Source organism: Drosophila pseudoobscura, chromosome X, assembly GCF_009870125.1.
Source record: "Drosophila pseudoobscura strain MV-25-SWS-2005 chromosome X, UCI_Dpse_MV25, whole genome shotgun sequence".
Classification (NCBI taxonomy): domain Eukaryota; kingdom Metazoa; phylum Arthropoda; class Insecta; order Diptera; family Drosophilidae; genus Drosophila; species Drosophila pseudoobscura.
Window position 1 is genome coordinate 16,413,629 of NC_046683.1, and position 25,151 is coordinate 16,438,779.

The 25,151-nt window shown below is 44.2% G+C and overlaps 1 protein-coding gene across 1 annotated transcript in view; it reads right to left on the bottom strand.

Annotated features, from left to right (window-relative positions):
- The window catches only part of nAChRalpha3 (nicotinic Acetylcholine Receptor alpha3), a 110,585-nt gene extending 99,650 nt beyond the window's left edge, over nucleotides 1-10,935 (bottom strand). The window contains exon 1 of the mRNA XM_002133918.3: nucleotides 10,809-10,935. The gene's annotated coding sequence lies outside the window, so the exon portion shown is untranslated. The remainder of the gene's footprint in view (nucleotides 1-10,808) is intronic.
- Nucleotides 10,936-25,151: the final 14,216 nt, after the last annotated feature.

Genomic DNA, 25,151 nt, shown 5'->3' on the forward strand with positions numbered 1-25,151 from the left:
GTCCACTGTCCCAGTCGCGCCCCCATTGAGGAGCTATCAAAATAATAAAGCTCAAAAATTGGGGGAATCATAATAAAAATAATAGAATTTGAAACTCACTAAAAAAACCTACGCAGCCAGCTGAGGCAGTCACATGAACGACTCCAACACAGACACCGACACAGGCAGAAAGGCACAGACACAACATGCACACATACACTCATGCACTCACACACAGACAGAGTCAGAGTCAGACAGGGACACAGCGAGACGTGTGAAGGCGGTTTAACAAAAAAAAAAAAAACGAGACTTCGACGACGACAACGACAACGACGACGTCTTCGCTGGCGACTTTTCCGCGTTTTTTGTGCTGTTTTGGCTGCTAGCTTTTGGGTTTTGCTCTCTCAAAGCGAAACGCGTGCCGTCAGCGCTGAGTCCTGTTTCATACTGTTTGGGCTTTCGTCCTGCCAAGGATGTTGATGCTGATGCTGATGCTGGTGGTGCTGCTTATGATGCTGCGACTGTGGCTGCTATTCCTGTTCGACAATTCTGTGCCGCTGTGGCTTCTGGCCTCTGGCTTCTGGCTGCTGCTACGACTACTGTTAGGACTGCTGCGGCACAAGAATTTCCCTCCTGTTAAAATTTCCCTGCCATGCGCACCGTGTGCTTGGGTCGCATTTGAATGCAGTTTTGTGACAGTTTGTCCGCTTACCGTCATACACTGCGTATGCTTGATATTCGTCGAGCCAGTGTGCGGTGGAGTGGGCACTGGGAGCGGCACAACGGCTCTGCGATTAGGAGTAAATGATAATCGGATCTGTTTGGAGTGAAACATCGGAAAGACTAAGAATCGAAAACTCTAAATAAATAAATATGAAAATAAATACAAGCGTGAACTGAGAAAAAATGCTCCATGTGAAATGCTGAATAACTCAGGAACCAAAACATTACCCATTTTCAACCGAATTGGTTCAATTTCTAAAACATTCCGAATCTGAATTCTTTTAGTTACATCCCCAAATGCACCTAGACAGTTGTTTGAGGTGGAACCAATCTGTGTATAACGCATTCTAGAATCATTAAGAATTCGCGGTGGTAAGAAAAACCAATTCATAGGAAAACAGACAAAGCATAGGAGGACCTAGCCCATCTTAGGTGTTCTCTTTCCCTGATAGACTGATAGACCCTAAGCCTTAACCTCCCTTAACCACTTTGCATTAATTCAAAATTAGGACAAACCAACCATCACAGACCGATCAACGTTCATTAAGCAGACCAATTTGCATTTCAACAAATCCACCATTAAAGAAATCGCAATCCTCCGAATCGACCAGATGTCGATGCAAGGGTAAGTGCCAATTGCAAGCCATTAATTCTAGCCGCAGTTGGCCACAATTAAGGTGATGCTCGGCCAAATCAATGTATTTATGAAAATGTCTGGCACTCCCCGCCGCTCGTGTGCTCTGTGCGTTCTGCTAGTACAACCCTACCCCTAGTCCCCGGATCCGGATGGCCTCTGCACTCCGGCATTGGTGACTGCGGCCCGCGTGTATAACACATGTGCATGGCATTAATGCAAATGAGCTCGGATGCTACAACGGATGCGGAATGCTCGACTTGATGCCAAATTGAATTATGTTGAATACCAAAAAGGTTAATGAAAGAGCTCGCCACGGCCAGGGCACTGGTCCTGGTCCCGGTCCTGGTTCTGGTTCTGGTTCGGATACGGATGCGAGTGCGGACTCGGTGTCGTTCCCAAAATTCGGATTCAAGCTGAATGAATTGTGATGAAGCACCAGTAAAATTCGGCCAGATACTCGTACAGAGATGTAACGGAGGACACATACGGAGGCATACAGAGCGACACAGAGATGGAGAAGAAGAGTTAACCACACATAGATGTGGATGTGGATGTGGATGTGCGGTTAGCATACATGCAAATTGATGCTTTTTGTTGGGTCTTGCATTATCTTGGTTTCAGCTCGGGCTCTTGGAAGGATTCCGCTTCTCCTGGCTCTCACACAATGAGTGGAAAAAGACAATGTGATGCGGAGACCAAAGTAATGGCAGTAATGTGCACAAGAGATTCATGGTGGCTAAATGAAAATTAGAACTAACGATGATTGACAATGTTTTGGCAGGTCGGGTGGGGTCCCGACCAACCCGACTGCCAGTTAATTTAGCCCAAAGTTCGGGCTACCGCGAGTTGGAGTGTGAATTGCCCTCGGCCCATGGATAATATCATTCGAGAGGGGTTGGAGTTAGTGACTGACCTGATTTCTGCATCACGTTGATGGAAGTTTCAATGCGAACGTGTCTGTAATTAATGGAAATTATTCAATTAAGTGAAGCCAGTCGAGTTAATCCCAATATAATTGAGCTATACTTTCCCAGTGCCAATAGCAATCTTTTTGATATCATTTTGGCCTACCCGATTCGTTTATAGCCGATTCTAGAGAACCCTGACTTGATTCCTCTTTGCGTACTGATATCTTTTACTTCTTACTCTCAAATAACCCGTAAAATATGCATGTATTTTGTATTAACATATCCTTTCCTCTCTTTCCATCTATGAAGTTCCATCTAATTATTTCCATCCCAGAATTTCCATTATTAGCGCTACTTCCAGCAAAGGCAGAATATCAACTTCATCAGAGCTGCCACAAATAATGCACATATCGTTATATATTTTCAGGTGATTGACCGACTTTGGCTATTAGTGATCGCTAAAAGAGCTGCCAGGAGCCAGCAGCTGAAGCTCATCTGCCAGCCAGGACACAACAAAAGGACTGTCCTTTGTGCGGATGCCTCGAGAATTATTATTTATGTGTGCGTCCTGTGCGGGGAGCTGTGCGAGTGTCTGCCTCTGCGGTTTGTCTAACGAGGCACAAGGCCATATTGTTTTCAAAAAACAAGATAAGAGTGGAGGAGCACAGAGTCGAGAACAGAGCGAGCAAGAGCCAGGAATCAGTTGAAGACAATGGCCGTGGGGGTGGGGGAGCACTCAGGGCCTAACCGGCGAAAACTCGACTACACTTAAATTAAATAAACTTGCTTCAAATGTTATGTAAATGCAGCGCTCGACTTTCGACTAATTGAGTCGTCGTCGCAGTTGTTGTAACTGTCGTTATCCTGGGCTCCTCCTCTCCGCGCACGCCTTCGGTATGCCTTTCACACCCAGTACACATGCAGAACCAGAGCATATGTTTTTTGTCACATGTATGTTACAGCCAGGGAGGAGTCTAACCTAAGCTGAACGCTGAATTTTCTATGATGCGAATCCCATATTCAGTAGATTTGTATGCCAATACGTGATCACACAAATCAAATAAAGATCACACATTAAGTAACAGTCCAAAACAAATTCTGAGGCTGGATTCCAGTACGTTCGGGCGTAGGGTATCCGATAGTCGTAATTCCAGCTATAGAATTGTTACTTGTATTTTTTTCGTCCTGTCAACAAGACTGAGTGAAAGGAAGTGGAAAGAATACGAAGAGGTAGGTATAACCGTATCCTCGGCTCATCCTTTTTAGCGTTCTCCGGCCGGGAGGGAGTATAATTGATGGATGGACTTAATTTTTATTGCGCGACCTTGAGAAAGCCAAAATATCCTTTCAGACAGCTATCGTGCGACCCAAGTTATTAACCGGGAAATATCAATCAGCATTTTACACTAGACTGCCTACGGATGTGTCAGGGAGCTGGGTGAGGGACGGGACCACTCCACTGCCTTCACCCTCATCTCCTTCTCCCCCTCCTTCCCGTCCAACGCCACCGCCACCACCACTACCACCGCCACTGCCACCGCCTGGGTCCCTGTCTCTCTTTTCCTCTCGTTATCCTTGCCAAGCATTAAAACAAAACATTTTAATTAATTGAGGCGGAAAATTCTGTTGCTGGTCTGGCTGGTGGGTGGGCCTGCTGCATATTGTCACCTCCTGGGCGCAGCTGCCATAAACCTTGGTCCCAGGCTCTGGGACTGGGACTGGGACTGTGATTGGCAGCGGGGACTCGGGTTGGGGTCTGGTTATTTAGGCATTTGACGCGGGCGTCAAGCCAAAGTGAACTTGGCTTTTTGACGAGTTGCTCTGAGAAGTGGGGAAAAGCGCGGAGGCTCTTGGCATGTAGTATACGAGCATACGATCCCATCCCATCCCGTCCCATCCCATTTTAAACCATCCATAAAGGCAAATGGTCCTTCCGCCAGTCGGGTGATTTGCCTCACTTTGTATTCTTAATGGCCCAATGATAAACGCCATGTTTATTGAAATAAGTGCCCAAGTATGTGGTATGGTATAATAATGAATTTTGTTATTGGTTTCACGCCGTCAAACGTGAAAAAGATTGCAAAATGTTGGCGCACTCTGCATGATGCGGTAACCAAAGGCGGGGGATTATGTGGGCTAAAAATAATTCTGGATAATACGGTTGGGTATTTCAAATTAGAACAGGAAAAGGACTAACGCAGCCAGCTTAGGTTGGCTGGGATGACTTATTTTAGTTTAGGTTGGGCTAATTTAAAGTGGGTCTGATGGTAATGTGCGAGCATAATATTTATTATCACATAGTTGGATAGATTAGAATGAGTTTGTACGAGGTCTGTCTGAAAAGTGTCCGTAAAGGACAGAACAAGTATGGTTATATGAGAATTGGTAGTGCTTCTTGGGCACTACTGATGGGAAGAGCAGCTGAAAAATTAAATCGGATATTAATATTAGTGGAAAAAGGTTGCTATTGGTTAAGTGGAGGAGAGATCTGGGACCTATGTTCAAAAATGTAAGATGTGAACTTTTAGTTGCTTATCAGCTTTGATAAGAAAACATACCGAGCAATAGTGAGAAATTTGTTAGAAACCCCATCCCATTCCGACAAATGTTTTTTCCAAATTTGTTGGCATTCTCGACGAAAAAATTGAAGTACATTGAAACACTTTGCAGCAAGCGGCAAGCCCCGGACCCGCAGGCACCTCATGCACAACTAAGTAGAGCTAACACAAAATTTTCAATGGTTCTTTATCTCAATTTGGCACATTTTGGTCTGGGTACTGGCAGAGCTAGTACCCGAGTCTGACAACTGCAGCGACTCGAGTTCAGCTCCTGTCATACTCAGCTACGGCTTGAGACCTGCCTGGCACCGCGTGCCGCACTCTGCATGCCACAGGCTAGATGTGTGTGCACTCGTATATGTGTACACACACCGTGGCCCGTGGCAAGACAGCCGAAGATTCCACTCAGCAGAGCTTGGACTAGGATTCTTACCACTGTATGTTTCTCTCTTTCTGACACATTCACTTTTTATCCCCTTCACTCTCTCTCTCTCTCTAATGACCTTTGTTTTGATTTTTTGTGTGTGCGTCTGCGTGCGTGTGTGTGTGTCTGTGTGTGAGTGGGCGAGGCCATGGGGCAGGGCGACAACTGCTGTTGTTGTTGCAGCAAATTGCGTGCGGCGCCTCGACGCAACTTTCAAGGATGCCACTTACAGCACTCTCCCTCTCTATACCTCCCGCAGGCCCCTCAGTGCTGTCAGTTAGCTAACAATGTTGCCCGCTTACCGTGTGTTCTAGCTGCCACGCCCCTCCTCATCCTCATCCTTATCCCTATCCCCAACCCCATCCCCATCCCCATCCCCATCCCCATCCCCATCCCATTCTGTGCCCCTGTACCCCGACCTGACTAAAGATCAACATTCGAGTACTACAAAACTTTTGTCATTTACGCGCCGAAAATTTTCTCTCTTTCCTCCCCAACCCCTAACCCCAATCCCATCCACACGCCCACCAAATGACACCGCTCCGCCAGTCGCGTACACGGACGTCCATTCCGGTACGCTCCGTTTCGTTCCTTTCCCATAATTGAATTTTGCCGACGAACGAGATGAACAAAACATACAGAAAAAACCAGTCGGAACGTTTGATCTGAGGCACACTCGCCTCGACACCTAAATACCCGGTACTCCGGTGTATTAAAATACATACATATACAGTACATACATACAGTACGTACATACATATACAGCCCTGATCCGGTTATCGACTGCAAAAAGTGGCGAAAACCGAATTACACAAATTTCAATTCGTACAAATTTTTCCCAAGTCCTAATCGCATTTTCGAAGGCCGGAACATGGCCTCAAATAAAATATCATAAAATTATGATAGGAAGAGTAGGGGCTTTATCTACCGGGAGGGAGAGAGAGCCTATCGAAACCTATCCTTTGGAAACTGTTTTCGTTATTCTAGCTATAATAATTATTTCGACAGACCCTGATTGGTAAACCCATTCCTTAGGATTCATACATTTACGCGAATTTGATATACCCCCTGTACTGCTTGAGTGCCAGTTATGGAGAGAGACTCCAAAATGTTAGATGGAGTCTAGTGAGTGAATATGCTTTAATGTTGGGGTGTATATGTATCTAAAAGATCGAAAAGGGGGCATAACCTTGGTATGTGCAATACCTGAAATATATATAGTGCACAAGCTCAAGGATCTCTATGATAAATATTACTTTGATTCCCATGACAGACGAAAATTAAAGAACGAATTTTTTAAAAGCTTTCTTTTGAATCTAAGATAGCTCCGAGATTTGCATAGAGCCACTTACGGCTAATATTCTCTCAATATTGTGGTAATGTTATAAAATTTGTTTATATTTCTTTAAAAAACTATTCAAAGGTCTGTTCGACTTTAAGCCATACACAATTTTGGACATTTCTCAGTGCTTTTGGAATTTATAAACATGAAAAATGTTTTAGACTATAATTCTTAAAAATATATATTATAGCCTACAAGCCTATCAGTTCCACTTAAGATCGAATTGCGGATTTATTTACAGTTTTCAAAATATTCTCTGTATCTGCTGAATTGGGATTTTCTTTTAAGCTCAGTAACAATTTTCCGAGACGTCTCATGCCACAGCTTACAGCTTTTTATCTAGCCTTTTGCCTGTCTCTGGCTGTCTTTCTATCTTTCCAGGGTATCAAGGAATGAAGCATTCAATGGTAAACTGGACACGGTCTCTAAGATGAGCTGTTACAAAAAAACAAAAAGGGAAAAAAATAGTGTAAAATTAAATGAAAAATAAACAATGAACTTGGCGCAGTTGAATTGAATTGAAGCTCTGCTCTTGGCAAGCTTTGAGCAGGAACCAGATAAAGGAACGAAAGCAACAAAAGGCAGAGACAGCGCGGAGGGGGCAGAAGGAGAGATGGCAGAGAGAGAGAGAGAGAGAGAGGACGAGAGATTGGTTCATTGTAGTGTTGTAGCGGCTATGTTTGGCCTGGCATGTCCCGGACTCGTTTGTCTTTGCCCGGATCTCGTTTTTAACACATGAGAGTTAAAAATGCTGACATGGTCGGCGCTGGGGAGTACCCACGTATACCCCGAGTGGGCCAGGGCGTGGGGAGCGGGGATCGGGGAAGCACACACCCACCCAGCTATTGGAGGCTATTTCTATGAATTACAAGCGGCACACATTCTCCACATCTTCAGCACCACTCTCGCTCGCTCTCTATGTGTGTCATTTCCGTTTCCGTTTTCCACTTTCCACTTGCTGGGTATTTAGTGTTGTCGCTTCCCCCATCATGCCTGGTCGGGCCCCCCTTTCGCTCGCTCTCTGAACGACTACTCGTGTAATTGTTGTACTTCTCTTGTACTTTCTGTTGTCGCTGTGATTTTGCCGCACACACACTCCTGCTCCTGCTCCTGCTCCCGCTCCTGCTGCTTGGCCCCGCCATTGCCACCCATTGGCTGCCATCCGGCAACTTCATGCCACGTGTTTGACAAGGCAACGATGAGCTCGCATGCAACCTAATTGAGTTTCCAGTTTTAAGCTGACCCCGTGTGTTGCAAGTTGAGCTGCCACTGCCGCTGCCGCTGGCTCACTGCCCTTGCTCTCCCTCTGCCTTCCCAGCCCAGAAGTAGGCTGTCACATAGTACACAGCAACACTGCCAGCACCACCTCTCCAGCCTAGCCAAAAGCTTTGGTTAATTAAAAGAGAAGCAAGATGGGAAAAAAGATAAAGAACAAGAAAAACAGAAATAATGATCCCATCAGAATGTTAAACGGAAGCCATTGGGCCCGGGCTAAGGTGGCGCTTACAAAAATAATCGCCCAGGCATTAAACAGGTCTCAAACCACAGGCCCCACAGTGGGTGGGAAAAGTATTAAGAAGAACACCAAAATCACAAAATTTACGCCACCAGGCCTACAATTTTTAGCACTGTTTAATAAATAAATGAAAACAAAAAAAAAAACGAATATAATACTGATAAATAAAATGCACATATTTGGGTCCTTAAACCGATAACTATACATCGTCACAATCGACCTTTCATCACATTTTACCGTTACTTACCATTTCCAGTGTTTTTAGTATTTTGGTAAAAAAAAAAAAGAGATCTTCTTTCGAGGAAAGTAAGGAGCTACTGATCGCTGTGTAACGGTAAAATGTGGTTTTCAGAGGATTGGCAGCAACTTAGCCGATTATTCAAAGATTTTCATAAGCGATATGAATGATCTTTGAACTTTAAGCCGATTGATTGATGAGTTCATTAGCCTTTCAGAAGTACGAATTTCTTCAAAACTAGGCGTAGCGTAGCCAGGCTTACCGCCGAATCCAAAATTCGTTAACAAATTCCCGAATCACATGGTCTGCGTTCCACTGTAACCAATCTGGAGCTGTCATTAGTACAAGCATAAAGTTTGGATCGTAAAGTGATTTTATAAATTCAAAACACACATGGGGTAATAAACGTCAAATTCCTCACTGCCTCACTTCTCGCGTCTCCCGAAAAAAGAAAACAAAAAATCAAAGCATACGTTTTTTTTATCAGCTGGGACCCATAAAAAAATTGAAAGCTCCGCTCTGCTTGTTGTGGCTTTGCACTAATTAAAACCCCACCGAAAATCGACACGCATAAAAGTGGCTAATGAAAAGCTAATGGCTCAAGGAAAAGCGTTTAAGATATTGGTGGAGCGTGGCTGGTGGAGGCAGGCAGAAGAGAGCGGAAAAAGGTGTACGAAAAACGCAGAGGGGGATATGCTGCGGATGTGAGGATGGGCTGGATAAATTATTGACTCCCCACTACTTGTCTCGCTCTGTCTGTCGGCCTGCCCCTCTTGCTGTCTTTATATCGCTCTGTCTGTTTCCTTCCACGCTCTTTCTCTCTCTCTCACTTACCCCCTGCCACCTGCCACCTAAAATCTTCCTTCTAATCTGTCTGTCACCGTGTTTCCTTCTACTTCTTCGTCTGAGACTTCAGCGTTTGAAACATTAAAGGAGCAACAAACATCATTAATTCGAATTTTAAACTTTCTTTCTTTCCACTCTATACAGCTCTCTTCCCTTTCGCTCTACCTCTGGCTCCCAGTATTTTTTTCTGGGCTTTGTCTTTGCTCAGATTCTTTAAGGTGAAACTGCGGTATCGTATTCCATCCTATTACTATGATGTAAGATACTACTATCATATAAGGTTCCTTAAATGCTGCGCTTGCTCAAAGTTTTAGCCACGCCCACAGACAATGATGGTCAATGATGGGACGGAAGCTGCTCGATGAGGATGGTGGGGCGGAGGAAATAACCTTCGGTGGGAGATAAATGTGTAAACTGCCATTAAAACTGACAAACCTTGCACGGAGTGAGACGGAGAGACCGAGAGACGGAGAAGGGACCCAAAGCCATCAGTCCACTGACAGCACTGGCAACAAAGTTTTTCCGCTGCTGTTCTTAATCAAAGCCACGCCGAAAGGTGTCAAGGAGGAGCGGCGAGTGCGATGGCGGACCTGTTGAACATTTATCGATCCAATTGATGACAGTTTTTCGTCCGCTCGCCAGTCTCGGCCATTTGTCGATCTCCGTAGACAAATTGATTAACGACCTACAAATACCGACACATTAGCAATCAAGATGGAAGAAAAGAGAACAAGACTGATTTTAAATCAGAACAATTAACCACCTATTAACCTCCACTTAAGTCTGTAGTGCACAAATCGAAATCCTACATGCAAAAGTGTGTCCTTAGCTTTTTTCCTGCCAACCAGCATCTTGCGTATTAATAGCCTTTTCATTTACTATCTATAGGGATGCGAGGGCAGTTGGGGAAACTTCAGCACTCTTCCTTATCGACTACAAGTCCTCCCTTGGATACGCAAATACCTGCGCGCTGAAGGAGTTGAAGTTTGAAGAGCCGGAAGGAAAAGTCACGGTATTCCAGGTGTACCAGGGGAAGCCGCAATCGATCTTCTTTTTTATCGAGTGCAAATTATATTGAATTGTGGTAGTACAGAAATTTGCTGAGTTTTTATTAAATTGAGGCCTCTTCTCGGCAGACAATCAAACGGAATGCAAAAATCTGCAACCGCCAAGGAAACCCGGAAACCCGGAAACACCGGGAACAAAAACCAACTGTGGAAAACTCTTTCTGGTCTTTCTTTGTTTTTTTTGTATCATTCGGTTTTTCCGTTTTCTTTTCTGTGTTGGTTGCTGGTGTGCCAGGGGCATTGGCTTTTGGGCTTTGAGCTCCTGACAAGTGTGCCGAAATGTCCCAGACATTTGTCATGCCTATGGGAGGATTGGGGCTGCCTGGAATCTGCTGTCATGTGTGTGGAAGTGTCCGTATGTTTCTGTTTGAGTATGGAGGGGCGCCAAAGTCATATATGTAGATACATTCAATGAGGGGCCCAGAGTCGTGCCCTGCTTGGGGGCACTCTCATCTGCCTTCAGTCAATCAACAGAGCAGATGGCCAAGTTGCGAGGAAAGCTACAAATTGTTGGTCGAATCGGAGCTCCCGCTGAAAGTGGGCAGCTGGGAGAAATAAAAAAGGGCTTACCTAATGGATATGACACCAATTGGTAAGTTGCATCCTTGAGATATGGAGATCCAGACGAGACAGACAAAATTTGGTGAATTGTTTGAAGGGTGAGAGTCACTTTTCGGTACTTGTTGATGGTACTCTGCTCTCCTTTTTATTTTATCCTAGATAACATTTGGAACTTGTGATTTCATTGTATTGCTGAAATCCATCCAGTCAGATGGCAGATGCCCGTCTACCACCTCTGGCCATGGGCACGTAGGCATCGAAGTGCCCGGCTGACAGATTGTCCCTGAATCTTAGTCTGCGTACTGGAAGATCGAAGCTGCCGGTACTCGTGTAGAGAATTCCGTTGCGATAGACCTCGAAGCGTAAGTTGTATATGATACCGGCGGCCATCAGCTCGCAAAGGCTGCCGTAGGTGTAGGGCCGTGACATATCGGCTGAATAGGCAGCGGCACTACGATAGTTATCGCCACGTGAATCGTGCGATAGGATGCTGAATGTCTGCCACTCACTTGTCACAAGATGGACTATCTGCTGCCGCACCGTCCGGGCCTGGTCCTGGGTGTTGAAGATCAGAAAAGAGAGTGCCCGGAACAGGCAGGCTCCGTCGCCTACGATTGGCACCACATGGTGGGGCACCCACACTCCCTGGACGTTCAGCATTTCTAACGGCATGTTGGTCGTGCTTCTGCCGCTATCTCTGCTGTATCGAGCTTCATTTAGTTGACTAGGGTATTGGTCCCGGCCACTTTCGTCCTCTACCGGGGAAGTACGCCTTTGAGACCCGGGGACCACCATCTAAGTAGCTAAACTAGAGATAATCGTTGCAGGAAACCCAAAAGATAAACCGGCTTTACGTAATACATACACTGGAATAATTTTCGCTTGAACTTAAAATTTTTGAGAAAAATACATGATGAAATACAAGTATTTTGAATTTTAAAAAGAGGCAAACTTCGGTTCATTTGGGGGTCCTGGCCGCAATCGGGAAGCAGATGCTCGAAATTTGATGAGTCTTGACAGCGCCTTGACTTCTTCCGGTTGTTTGTACATCGGTAGCTTGACATTCTCCACCTCTCTAATGAGCACAATGTCACATTTGATATGACATTCAAATATTCAAACAATGAATTACAAATTTTAAGTATTGTATTACCTGGCATTCAACATTCGCAATGAAGATATCGGTACTACGATATGTTCTCCTGCAAACTAAAACTTTTATATACCGAAAATGACTTTACTTTATTGAGAAATTATTCATTTCGAACTGCCCGAAGTCCCCTTTGTGCGTCGTATGCCTTAAAGTTGTAAATCTGTGATTTTGGCTCTCAGAGATCAGAGGAGCAACCAGTCGAGGCAAGCGACCTTAAAGCATTCCAAGGTGAACCTGCGAAAGTACCCTTTACGGCCACTATAACATCCAGTCTTCCATATTGACCTTTTTTCAAGATTTATTTATTCATTGGACCTGCTCTTCATCTTGATCAACTACTTTAGCTGAAGCCCGTTTAAAGTCCCCCCGGACCTTAACTTTTTAAAGATCTTTACGTCCCCGCCTGACTTTATGAAAGTGAATATAGATCCATTAATCTTTTAGGGAAGATTACTTCCACCTTTTACCCGCTTTCCTTCGTTTACTTTATACAAGGGCCCTTCCCCTTCCCACTCCCTTTTTTCTTTCTTCTTCTTAGCGGAAAGGTGGGTTTTACAACTGACAAAAAATCTGTGCCTTTTGCCGAAACATTTCGTGCGAATTTTAAATGCAAACGCAGTTAAATCAATTGCCGCCTGATGGCAGAGTCAACAGGGCGACCTCTGTTAGTTCAGCAGAGGAAAGGCCAGGAAAAAGGAGGCCATTGAAGAGAAAACAGGACCCCACGTGGCACGTGTACACCTTTGTGGAAACTCTCGCTCTTCAATTGTCGACTGGAGGACGACGGCAAACAAATTGACACAGGCGTCAAAGTGAAGTTTCCCCCTTAGGAAAAGCCTTATTTTCTAGCTCCCCTGTTAGTTATGCTCAAGCTTTCCTTCTCTTCGCCTCCATCGCCACCAACACTTGGTTCAGATTACGCATACGACGCATGTGCCACGCATTTTTGCGGCTTGATTTTTGGATTTGAGCCCTAAGGGCCGATTCGTGTGACGACGTCTGCCTCTGTAACTGTTCTACAGCTTCCTTTGTCTCAAAAATTAAATTGAATGCCTTTGATTTATTTATTGCGCAATGGCTACCCGGACAATCCATGGACACAGGGAACGAGGAAGTATGTGATATAATCTCTGCCGCGAGACTACTGGAACGGGTACTCAGTTTGCATCCTTCCATCTATCCTCTTATTACTTGATGAAACATATTCTGGCTGTTTCCCTACGGCACCTGCCGTTGCATTTCCCTCTCTTTCTGTCTCAGTTTCTTCCCACCATTCAGACAGGGGCACTAGACTGGAGGAGATATTCAGCCACGTTGAGACTATTATTCGGCTGTCTCGTATCTTAAAAATTGTGGATGTGAGATTTTGTAATTTCTATTTAATGAATCTTGTAGATAAAAGAAAAAAATATTAATACGGATGTAGGGGCACCCGAAAGGGTGCCACAATCGTCTGCCTTTTTTTGCTGTTTCCCCCCCACACTTTTCGCTCAACGCTTTCCACAATTTCCCAGCTGGTTTTGTCTGGCACTTGCTGTTGCCCCTTCTCGTGATTGCTGCTGGTGCTCCACATGACACGGTCCTGGTGGGCCGCACATTGCTCAGTTTGGTGGCAGCTGTTAACCCACCTCTAGGACCTGCTCCGCACCCACACCTCTGTTGGTGGCTGTACTTTTTTTATGTTTTTTTTATTTAAATGGGCGCGAATTTGTTTGCCTCTATTTTGGGTGGGTTCTTTCACTTCTGCTGCTTTGATTTCACTTTGGATGGCTCCTCCTTGGTGTCTCCCTCGCTGCGTCTCAGTGTGTGTTGAGTGGCACTTGACAAAGTTATGACACACCCGCAGGTGCGGCCAGAATGTTGGCAATGCGGCAGTGATGGCTTTGAGTATGACGTGTGTGTGTGGGGGGAAGCCAGTAGACCCCGAGTGCCTGGAGGACGGTACTTGGGCGACGCTTCTCTAGCTCCAATTGATCCTTTGCATTGCCTGTTCACTTCTTCCACTTGGCCTGGCCTGATCAGAACCCAGATTGGAGGGCTTAGAGTAGAGGCAGCTAAGAAAAAGGTCAGGGTTACAGACCAGTTATTCGAGAACCAGCTGGATACGAAGATTGGGTTCTCTTCTTTTGGTATTTCAAACAATGAAATTAGTTTTTTGTCCCCCAGTCCACCGAAAAGAATTGCATTCGTATCCTCAACCCTCATGCCTCCAGCCTGACAGGTATTCGATCCGCAGTGTTCTAGGGAATTGGTGTCACCCTCTGCAATCAGCAAATGGCCACGGAACCAAGTATTCATAATCTTATAGACCCCACAAAGGCATAGACATATGTATGCTTGAACTCTATTTGCTAGAATTGCAGCGATAGCCGACTCCTTGCAGAAAGATACACTTTTAATTGAAATAACTTGGTCAAGCCTTTAGTAACGTACAATTTCCAGCTAGTCATTTGAGCCATCATTATCCTCATTATCATTTCACCCCCTAATTATAGCCCTCCTTGCCCGGTACATCCATGATCCCATTTTGAAGGGATGACACAGCAAGCTGGAGGAGTCATTAGCCCGGGAAATATTGATGGCCCCCATTGACTACTCATATATCACAAATGATAAAGCAGCCAAGTACTCGGACTCGTACTGGCACATACCGCGGACAGTTTTGAGCCCGGAAAAACGAAAGGCTAATTATTCAACGTCAATTGCGATAAATAATGCAGCAGTGGCAGCAGCAGAAAAGCGCCAGAAACGAGAGAAGGCTTAGACGCTGGACAATCGATGCCGCATAAAACAGGACAGGCATTAGGGGCCTTCTGCCGCCTTGCTTTTATCCCTTCGGAGGCGTGATATAATTACGTGAGGATATGGCAGGTATAATGGCAGGGGAATGTGCAGCTCTTGGCATTATTAATTCATCAGAAGGTCCATCAAAAGATGGCGGAGCTGGCCACTTCTGGGTGGCTGCGTGACTGGGTGTCTGTGCGGCATGCCACATGTTGCAATGTGTGCGTAATTGATGTTAGAAGCGGATGAGACCCTGATGATGATGATGGTCCTTTTTGCATATTTCATCTGCAATGCAAAAAGTTTCTGCATCATGCAAAGGAGCGGGCTGGCGCAGGCTTAGAATTTGTCTGGGAGGAAGGTCAAGGAATAAGGCCATCATCTCGACAGAAACACTAACCCACCCCACCCCACCGCACCTCAGGTGAAGCAGGGCACCCGTTGCCTCGTCCCTTGGGGAGTTTAAGCGTCGACGCATTTAGCGGCCGCCTCGACGAGTTGTTAAAAATTTTATTTCTAAAGTGCTGGAAAATTTCCGACCGCCCACTTGAAGCACCCCATCGAGCTGATTTCCAGCGAGAATTTGGCCCATGCCCTCTCGTCCAACGCTTAACCACAAAGAACTTTTCGCTCCAAAGTCGTTGTGGCAATCAAGTGATGGCGGGACCGACCTGGTCCTCCCCTTCCCTGCTCTGTCCTCCCCTTCCCTGCCCTGTCCTGCCCTGTCCTGTCCTGCCCGGTGCAGTGCGGTGTGGTTCGGGGCCATGGCTGGAACAGTTCTGGTCTGGGGCCATTTCGGAATGTTGGCTGTGGGACCCTGGGCAGGCGTCCTATGTGTGGGCTGGGTGTGGGGTTAGATTCAGCCGTCAGGAGCAGTTTCGTCGGTTCGGCGCTTCAGAATTTTCGGGGCCACGCTTGACTTTCCTTTTCCCTTTGGCTTTCGCTCCAGCGGACTCTGGGATTTGCGATGCATGTCAGCCTTTTGGAATGGAGTATATCGGCTTGGGTATCCATATATGGGTAAATGTACACAGGTGGGTAGTGGATGTATCGCTGAAAACAATACACAAGAATTGTCATTAATTGATATTAAGAAAATAAAGAAACCATAGTTTTTAGAGTAATTACATTTTCAACAATCCATTCACTTATTAAACCATATGGAAGGTCCTTCAGCTAGACAAGAATCCATTGGTACTATGATAATCATAAGCTGTAATGAAAGTGCTTGTAATTTATCGAAACGCATGAAAAGCGGAGGACCATTTATCAGCGATAAGTAATTTGTTGGCAACACCCTTTTCACTTACGGAATACAGGTAACCCAACGTCTAAACCCAACGAAATCTGTCTCCCAACTTTGCGCAAAACCAACGGCATCCCTGGCCTGGACCCCACACACATAAAACCCCTTCCTTCGCTCTCCCGCTCTGATTCTGGCTCTGGCTCTACTCGTACTTTCACTTTGTTAGCAGTTTACAGCAGTTTTGAGTGCTGGTTGGTAGTACCACGTTCATATTCATTTATCATTGATAAGAAACATAATCAAGGAAATGAATGAATGGCTGGGTGAGCAAATGAATGAATGAGCGACTCGTACACGGACTGAGCCAGCAACAAGGAGAGAGATGGCCCGACTTTTTGGGTTTGTCGGTGAGTCCCGGCCCGGATCCGTGCCTGCTCCTGCTCCTACGTCCTGACTGAGTGAGTGCAGCGCTAAGCGCAGTTGACTTGCATCCCTTTAGCTTGACTAACGCCATGTGGCAACTGTTTCCAAATATCCCGCACATCATTCATCTCCAGTCCTCCACCATTCCGCGGTGCTGACTACTTCTCCCACACTCCTGGCTGTGTTCAGTTAGTCCCAGAGAGAGTCTCCACCAGTACGGGTATCCACCAGCTGAAGAGCCTTTGATTTTGCCACGCCATATCTACGTATAGAAATATATGGAAATAATCATAAGGGTACCTTTTGGTGGTCTAGGGAGTATTCCATTTAAATTTCTAAAAATAATTTGCCTGTTCAATACAGTGTGTTCGGAAGTCATACGAATAGACATCAATTTTGTGCCACAATTTGTATTCGTGACACTTCAAAATCGCAGACAGATTAATCGTATACGAATCGGATATGTCTTATATCTTTGAAGATAATTAAAAACTGCGAAATATTGCTATCGACTGGTCATTGTTGTCAATTGACAATGCAACCCATCGATAAACTAAATGACTTATTAGCTTCCCATTACCTGCAACCTCATTTCGCCATTGTGGCACTGGTGTCCGGCCATCCATGCAACATTCACGAATGTTAAAACAGGTGAATGGGGAGCGGAGGGGGTAGGGGGCAGGGGGCAGGAGGGATAATGGTTCACATGTGCCGCGAACTGGTTAAAAGTCAATTAGTCTAATTGCCTAGATGCAATGAGTGTCAATTTTAATGGGCCAGCGCACATGAAAAATCCAAAAACGGGGACGATACCCAGGTCCACTCTGGATAGGACAGAGGGCCCACCAGGTCAAACTGGGTTTCACTTTTTCGAGCCACTTGGCACAAGGCACTATGCTACTTATTCTCTTGCCGTGTCAACGGAAACATAAGCAGAAGTTTTCATCATCACTTTCACTCAAAATCCTAACAAACAACATCAGCATCAACATCAGGACCAACAGAAATAAACATAAAATACCCAAGGAACAACAACCAACAACAGCCATAAGCAGTGTTAACAAAAAACAAAAAAAAAACACACACAAAAACGAAAGGGAATGAGGCTCCAAGCGGAAAGGATCGAAGCGGCACATACCCTACAGAAGGCACTAAAAATTAATACTAGAATAATCACCATGTTTAGATCCAAGATCATAAAGGACTAACAAACTGAGATTAATTTAACTTCTCTAATAAAAATTATTTATTTCATTTCAAGGTCCTACAAATTGTATCGAAACAAGGACTTCTTATAATAAATGGCTCCCCATGGCATTTTAGAGTGATAATCCTTAAAAAAAAATATCATTTACATTTTCATAGGATTTTCTAAGCAACATATTTCTATATCTAAGGCCCTAAAGTAAGATCAGTCTCGGCTGTAAGGGGTTTCCAAAGACTGAGGTATATTTTAGGGTAAAGAAAAGAAGACATGAAAAAGAAGAAGCGAAAAGGGACACTCGTAAACTTTGCACCTCAGTTGCTAATGTGGCAGCTTAGAGAGAAAGAGAGAGAGAGAGAGAGAGAGAGTGGGGAGGGGAGGCTGAAACTTGACAATAGCATGGGACAAATGAAGGCGGCAGTGGACGTGGCAGCAGCAGAATCTGAAGCTTTCAACATATTTTCGGGGAAAGGTGGAGAGGCGGCAAAAGTTTTGCACTGGCATTTCCTTTTCTTTTCCGGTGGGGTGGGTGGGTGCGGTGTTTGCCTGTCTAAGCCGCAATTAGAAAGGTCAAAGGGGGCCTCCAACAAAAAAAAAAAAGTGCACGGTGACGGTAATGATGTGCCAATTAATTAACTTAATTCAGCTAAAACTTCATGAAAATGTGGAAAGCACTAACAGCCCAAAAAGCGGACATCCCCAAAAAGTAGGCAACACTTTTTGTTCTCCGCCAAAGAAGCAACAGAAATGGAAATGAAAATGAAAATGGTGTACGCATGGGGGAGGAGGGCCGAGAAGGCGGAGAATGGATCGTTAAGAGTGTGCTGCTGGTCCTCGGTTTTGTGGTAGATTTTAGCAATGCATAAATTACGCACGGCACTCATAATGGAATTAAAATCAATTTTTGCATTCGTGCGCACAGATTGCATTTGGTCAGGATCAACTGCAGCTGGTCCGGTTGCAGGCACGGCTGCCCCTCGAGCACCGGGTCCAGGTCCCAGGTTACTGCTACAAAATATTCCTCTCTTTTTTGTGCATTTTGTGCACTTTTTGCTTGGATTTGGATGTGGAGTAGCCGTGGGAAAAGGAAATTTGATGGTAGGTGCTGGTGGGATAACAAAAAAAGCAAACAGCATGATCAATGGAGTGGTCGACCCGCGGAGGGCTGCCCTTCCACATCCAATACCAACCGAATTAAGACACGCAATCTACGATATCCCCTCCCGGCTCCAATCACCTCCACCAGCCGCACCACCCATACACCGACCAGCATTCATTTTTCCGGCAAAACTTTGACAAATTGCTGATGGCCAAGCTCAAAATCGAGTCAGGGGTAAGGATATGGCCATCGCCAATGGGGGGATAGATATTTTGGGATGGCCTGGGCCTGGAACCCCGCTGACCTGCCCAGAATACGAGTATCATCACATCACTGCGGCTAATTATTACATTTTTACCTTGACCACGCACTGGACGAGTGCTGGAAGGCACACGAAAGCCACTTTTGACAGCCGCTGATAAATCACTGTCAATGGTGTGTGAGGCGTGTGGATGAGGGCTTCATGGTGTTGTTGGGTGTTTTCGCGTTGACTAACGAACGAGTAGACTGCATTATGTATGCCTCGTGGGTTCTAACTTGATTGAAACATACATAATTATGAGGTAGCGTTTCAAACTGCTGGAGGGAATCCCAGAGGAGGAAACAGACGTCACACCCAGTGTGACGGAATTCAGTTAAGAGTGAGCCGCAAATTTGGTTGTAGTTACCCTAGAATCTATTAACAGTTAAAAGCGAACGAAATCCAGTTTGGTAAACATCGAAAGGGGACATATTTTCATATACATATATGTAGGTGTGTAGACTTAAGCGTTAACATAACAGCCCGACTATTATACCCGGTAATTAGTAATTAAGACTTATGTAAATTATTCAATATATTCCTGCTTTCCATCCATCCTTTTCCCTTCCTAGCAACGAAGTACCATCCGGCCGTTATATATCCCTTAATCCGTCATGAAGCCACACTGTACGCGTTTTAAGGTAGGAATAAGCGTTAAATTAATATTAAACAACCAAATTACACAAATAATGATTTAAATTGAATTTTCGTACATTTTACCTGGGGAATACTGGAATATATGACCGTACATGGGCGGAATGCTCTCAGTCGACAGCTAACTAGTGCGGGATCAAATTGATCTAGGTCGAATATTGTTTTGGGTTACAGACAAAACCTTGACTGGAGCAAAGTTTGAGTCACTTGCTTATGTAAGTAGTTTATGCGTCGGCACTATCCCACCAAATTCTGACGTTGGGGTCCCCAAGGGGTAGGGCTTTGTCTGCCTGCTTACCAATAGACGTATGTAAATTGTACATACATGTGGAGACATTTTATGTACAATCAAAGAACATGTAAAGTTTCAAATTCAACGATTGCTTTCAAATAGTTACAAATCGTACGCACAGATAGATATTCTGGTAGATTAATTTTCATTCGTGTTTAATCATACGTACTGTACAAACAGTGACAAATCAACGCCAAACTTCCAAGATAAAACGAACAACAGTCGAAAAGAAAGTGAAACCGGGAACAGAGAACAGAAAACAGAAAACAGAGACAAGGCAACGGCGACGACTTTGAGGGCAGATGCCATTGCAGGATTGTTGGATTAGATGGTTTTTGGCTTGCTGTCAGCCCTGCGAATTGTTGCCGCGGACTTTGATAAATGATGATGCGTGCTACATGACTGGCCATATGAAAAGGACTTGAGTCCAGGCCGGAGAAAAATGGAGACAGACAAATAGGCCTCAGACCCAGAGACATGACACAGTTGAATAGCCAACTGGCTGTCAAGTGAACAGACTGACAGACAGACCGACTAACTTGGGGAAGCGGATACACGTATATATCTTAGAAAGATAGATAGATAGATAGATAGACAGTTAGACGCGTGGCAAAACGAAAAGATTCAATGATATCGTCGAGCACCCGCTGTTCAGATCGTAGTTGGACAGTACAATAACATTTCAAAAATACAACGAAAAAAGATCACACCGTAAATGAATGATATGAAAGGATGTTGTCTTAAAACGATTACTTTTAGAATTACTTACAAAAATGAGAACACATTTTTAAAATTATTAATTACACAGTGCGACAATATAAAAACTTTTGAACGTACTTTCCCAGCGATAAAAATTACACTGTAAGCTGCAAACGAATTTTGATTTATGTGGATGGAAAGGACCTGATATACCTGAAGATATGGTAACAAAAATTTGAAGCTTTCTACCATTTTGAATATTTCTTTACTTTGGCACTCTTATTTTACTGTCTGTAACAATATAAATTTATCCAAACACTTGAATGATTCGGTATTGAAGTTCGTAATTGGAAAAATTTTCTGGTTTTTTTTGGGTTTACTTAACCTTCTTTCTACATTTGTATTGAGTATTGCCTTAGATTTGTAAATTGGCTTGCTCAAAACAAAACAAAACAGAACACAATTGCCATTGGCATAAATAAATAAAAATCAAATTAAATTAATTCCAGCACAAAGTGGAAGGTTTGTATATCCCTGTACTATTCCATGCCCACCCAGACCCTCCTCAATTTCTTGGCAACGAGAAGCAGTCAAGCAGCAAGCAGAGGGTAACATACATAAAAGGCAATAAAATTAAATCAAATCAAATCAAATGCGCATATGTATGGCGTTTTATGAGATGCGCGGTGCTCTCCCGGTGCTGAAGAGACACAGACACGGACACAACGACAGCGAGATATGGAGAAAGCGAAAAGTGAGGTTAGTTTAGTTGGGAAAAGCGAAAGGATTAAAGCAAAAACCACACAAAAGGCAACTTGGCAGACCCACCAACAGACTCGAGGTGGGGCGAAATGTCAGTGTTTGACTGCCACCCAACCTATCCCAATATCTTAAACAGTGGAAGGTCTTTTGGCAGACGGCAAGTCTGTCTTCGATCGTTCTCCCTATCATTAGCATAATTTTCATCGAATTGGAAACATTTTTGTACCTTGTCATTGACTGGACTGGCAATATTAATGTTAACAAAATATTTTTTTCGTATTGTCTGCGTATCAAAAGACTTGGCTATTCTGATCGCTTATGGGAAATTTGAACACCGAATGTACCGTGAGCCTGGATCTGCCAGATGGATGTCCATCTAAAAGATCATTCACTGTACTTGAAACTGCTTGACTGCTTTGGGTGCGTCGGTTTTTGTTTTTTTTTTTTTTGTTGGCAATAAAATAAATCCACCGCAAAGCCGCTGCGGGTAGATTGCTTGGTTGACCCCAAAAAGTGAAACAGGAATGAGAGGAAAAGGAGCATCAGGAGCAGCTGTTTCGTATCCATAAGCAGGCCAGAAGAGGAAGCAGTGTGCAGAGAATACCGTTTGCTGTTCGGTCGGTGCATGGCTAATTCAGCTATTTGATTGTCCTTGTTCTTGGCTGGGTTTGTGTGTGAGTGTGCGTGTCGACTGCTGTCTGCTCTCGGCTACTTTTCATCGTTAATGTGTCGTCGCTGGAGCTATTTTGAAACTATCTCCAGTAGTGCCTGTATGACACCAACTTTTGGCATGATGCCACCAACCAATCCACTCCAATCCAATCCGAGAAAGTTCTCTGCCTAACAAAGAACGACATGCGGACCCTCTCGGACCCCATAAAAGAACAGCTAGCTGACATTGATTTTTAGAGCTGAATACTCGTATCTGAAGCACAGAACAGAATAACTTCCCATTTAGGTAGTGGAAAAATAGTAGCTCTTTTGAAATGAAAGAAAAGACGCAAGTTCTCAACTCTTTAAGAACCAAATACGCTTAGGATATAGTATTTAATTATCATTTTAGATAGTAGCATAGTGCATGGTTTAGGTGATTGTCATACGGACAGACGCCGAGTTGGCATTGCCGTACATTGTTGCATCATGTCCGAGTGGCCATTTCCTGCACAGATATTCCCCAGCCCCCTCCTTTCTTGTCTTCCCAACGATTCCCTGATTTTCCCTCTTCACTTCCATCTCTATCACGCTCTATCTCCTCTGCTTTGGTCTGTTTGGTCTGTCTGGTTTTGTGGTCATTTCAAATTTTCATTTCATTTGCCATAAAAAGGAAATTGGTTTCGTATGCCAGTTGACAGGGCCCTTAACCAACTGACTCGGCTCACCCACCGCTTGCCTAGGGACAAAGCAAGAAGGACATTGTGTGTATGGCAGTTACACACATAACTCCAACACACAACACACAACAAGCTGGCATACCTGACGGGGCAATGGCTATGGGAATGGGAATCGGAATCGGAATGGGATTGGGAACTGCCACTGGCTGTGGCAGCGGAAGACGCAAGGATTGAGCATAAATGCCAGTACTGGTGGTTTGAGCTGTATTTAAGTTACTTGCGGGAAATTCTATGACAGATTTGATGATAGAAGTGGGGTACTGGCACTATGAGATTGAACCACTTACTGGTCGTCGTAATTGATGAATTGCTTACGAGCATTTCCCCACTTGGCCAGCGGGTTGGTGTGCTGCCTTGGCGACTGCCCTTGAAGAGGCTATTATAAAATTGGTCGGATGCAGGAAATGGAATATAGGAAGTAACTCAAATACGACAATATATTTATGCGTAAAGGCCGGAGTCGGTATCGCTCTCCCTCTCTCTCTCTCTCTCAACTTTTCTTGGACACCCCAACGAAGCAGGTTCTTACGAGACTTAAACCAAATTTAGTTATATTCTCTCTTCTCTATAAAGTATTTTATGCATTTTCAGAATTTTTGAATTAAATACTGGAAAATGTCCAGAATCTTTTTCTGGTATTTCTTTTCTCCTTTGTGATATTCCTTTGCACGGGTCCTGCGTTTTTACTACTACTAATCCCGTGCGCATCACGCACGGTTTACAAGGTGCAACTAGCTTGAAAAATTTAAATTTACTCTTTTTTTACTCTTCGTTTTGCGGCACAAACAAATATTAAATTAACACTCACACACATGTGAGCATGACTTTCGCTGGCTCTCGCTGGCTGTGTGTGTGTGTGCGACTCGCTTACAGATATGCCCCACGAAAACAGCAACAAACAGGAAAGTAAGGGGAGCTCAGGGGTCGGACATTCGTATACCCTTTACAGCAAAAACGTGTTCAAAGTTTTCAAATTATTATGGTGTCAAACACAGTAATTGCTTGTCCAGATGTCCAGGCGCCACACAGTTGATGGTTGATGGCTTCAGGCGTAGTATTTAGCATTCTCAAACGGTGTTGAAGAACTTCCTCCATTGATGATTTCTGAAGTAAGTTTGTACAAACTAACCATAAACTGTATGAATACATGTACATACATACATATGTATGGAGTCAATTAAAAGACATACAATACAGCGACTTTCTCTTAGAAATGATTTGCTATAACTGCCAAGAGTAAGATAAAACATATTAATAGGTCGTAATACTTGGATCAAGGTCAAGATTTGGCTTAAAACAAACAAACAGATTTTATCTTACTAAACTGCACTATATGATCCGTTCCTAGATTGTAGGGTTTGATGGACAAGATTCGTCTGGCAAAGTTCTGAGCCTGGCTCGAAGGGTATCAAAACAGAGGAACACGAAGGGAAGCAAAAAAATAAATAAAAAAAAAGAGAAATTCTAGAGCGCGCACAAATTTTAGAGTTAAATTCAGGTCAGGGTTGCCAAGCGCCCGCGACGACGACGACGATGATGATGATGGCAATGATGCCAGAGCAGCCACAGAAGTAGCAGCAGCAGCAGCAGCAGCAGCGGCAGCGGCGTCAGCAGCAACAACAACTGCATGCAATGTAGGTAGGCACACACATACACTCACACACACACACGCATATACATATATAAGAAAGAGTGAAAGCGAGAGATAGAGAGAGTGAGGTATAGAGCGAGCAAAAGAGAGGGAGAGAGAGCAATTTAGTTCAAAGGCATTTTCGAAGTGGGGGCCAACAGAACAAGCGCACAAAAAGTGCAACCGAAAAACGAATAAAAAACACACGGCGAAGCGCTCGGCGAAGAGAAACAAAAAAACAGTGAAACATAAAGAAAAAATAAATTAAAAAAATATTAATTAAATATAAATGCTGAACATTAAGCTTTTAACTCGAAATCTTTAATAATGGACAACAAATAAATAATAAATAGCGTGCAAATTCTGGACAAAAAAATATGACCGACGACACAGCCGGACACACACACAAGGGGTTTCTTCTCGAGCGAAAAGCAATTAAATATTGAAAATCTTTTGAATAAATCAGCGAGCCACAAAACAACGTACAGAATAAAAATCAAATTGAGTTGAACGGAGTTGACAGCAGGACAGAAGGTAGGAGGAGATCAAAGCGTAGAGCAAACCATCCATCCGCCTCCCACTTTTGACTACGAACGTCAAAATAATACCGGTCTGACACCTGCTCAAAATACACCCAACTGCAGCGGATTAAACCAATCCAAACCGGGACACACAGAAGCACCGTTGTTATTTGACATTTAAGAGAACACTGCA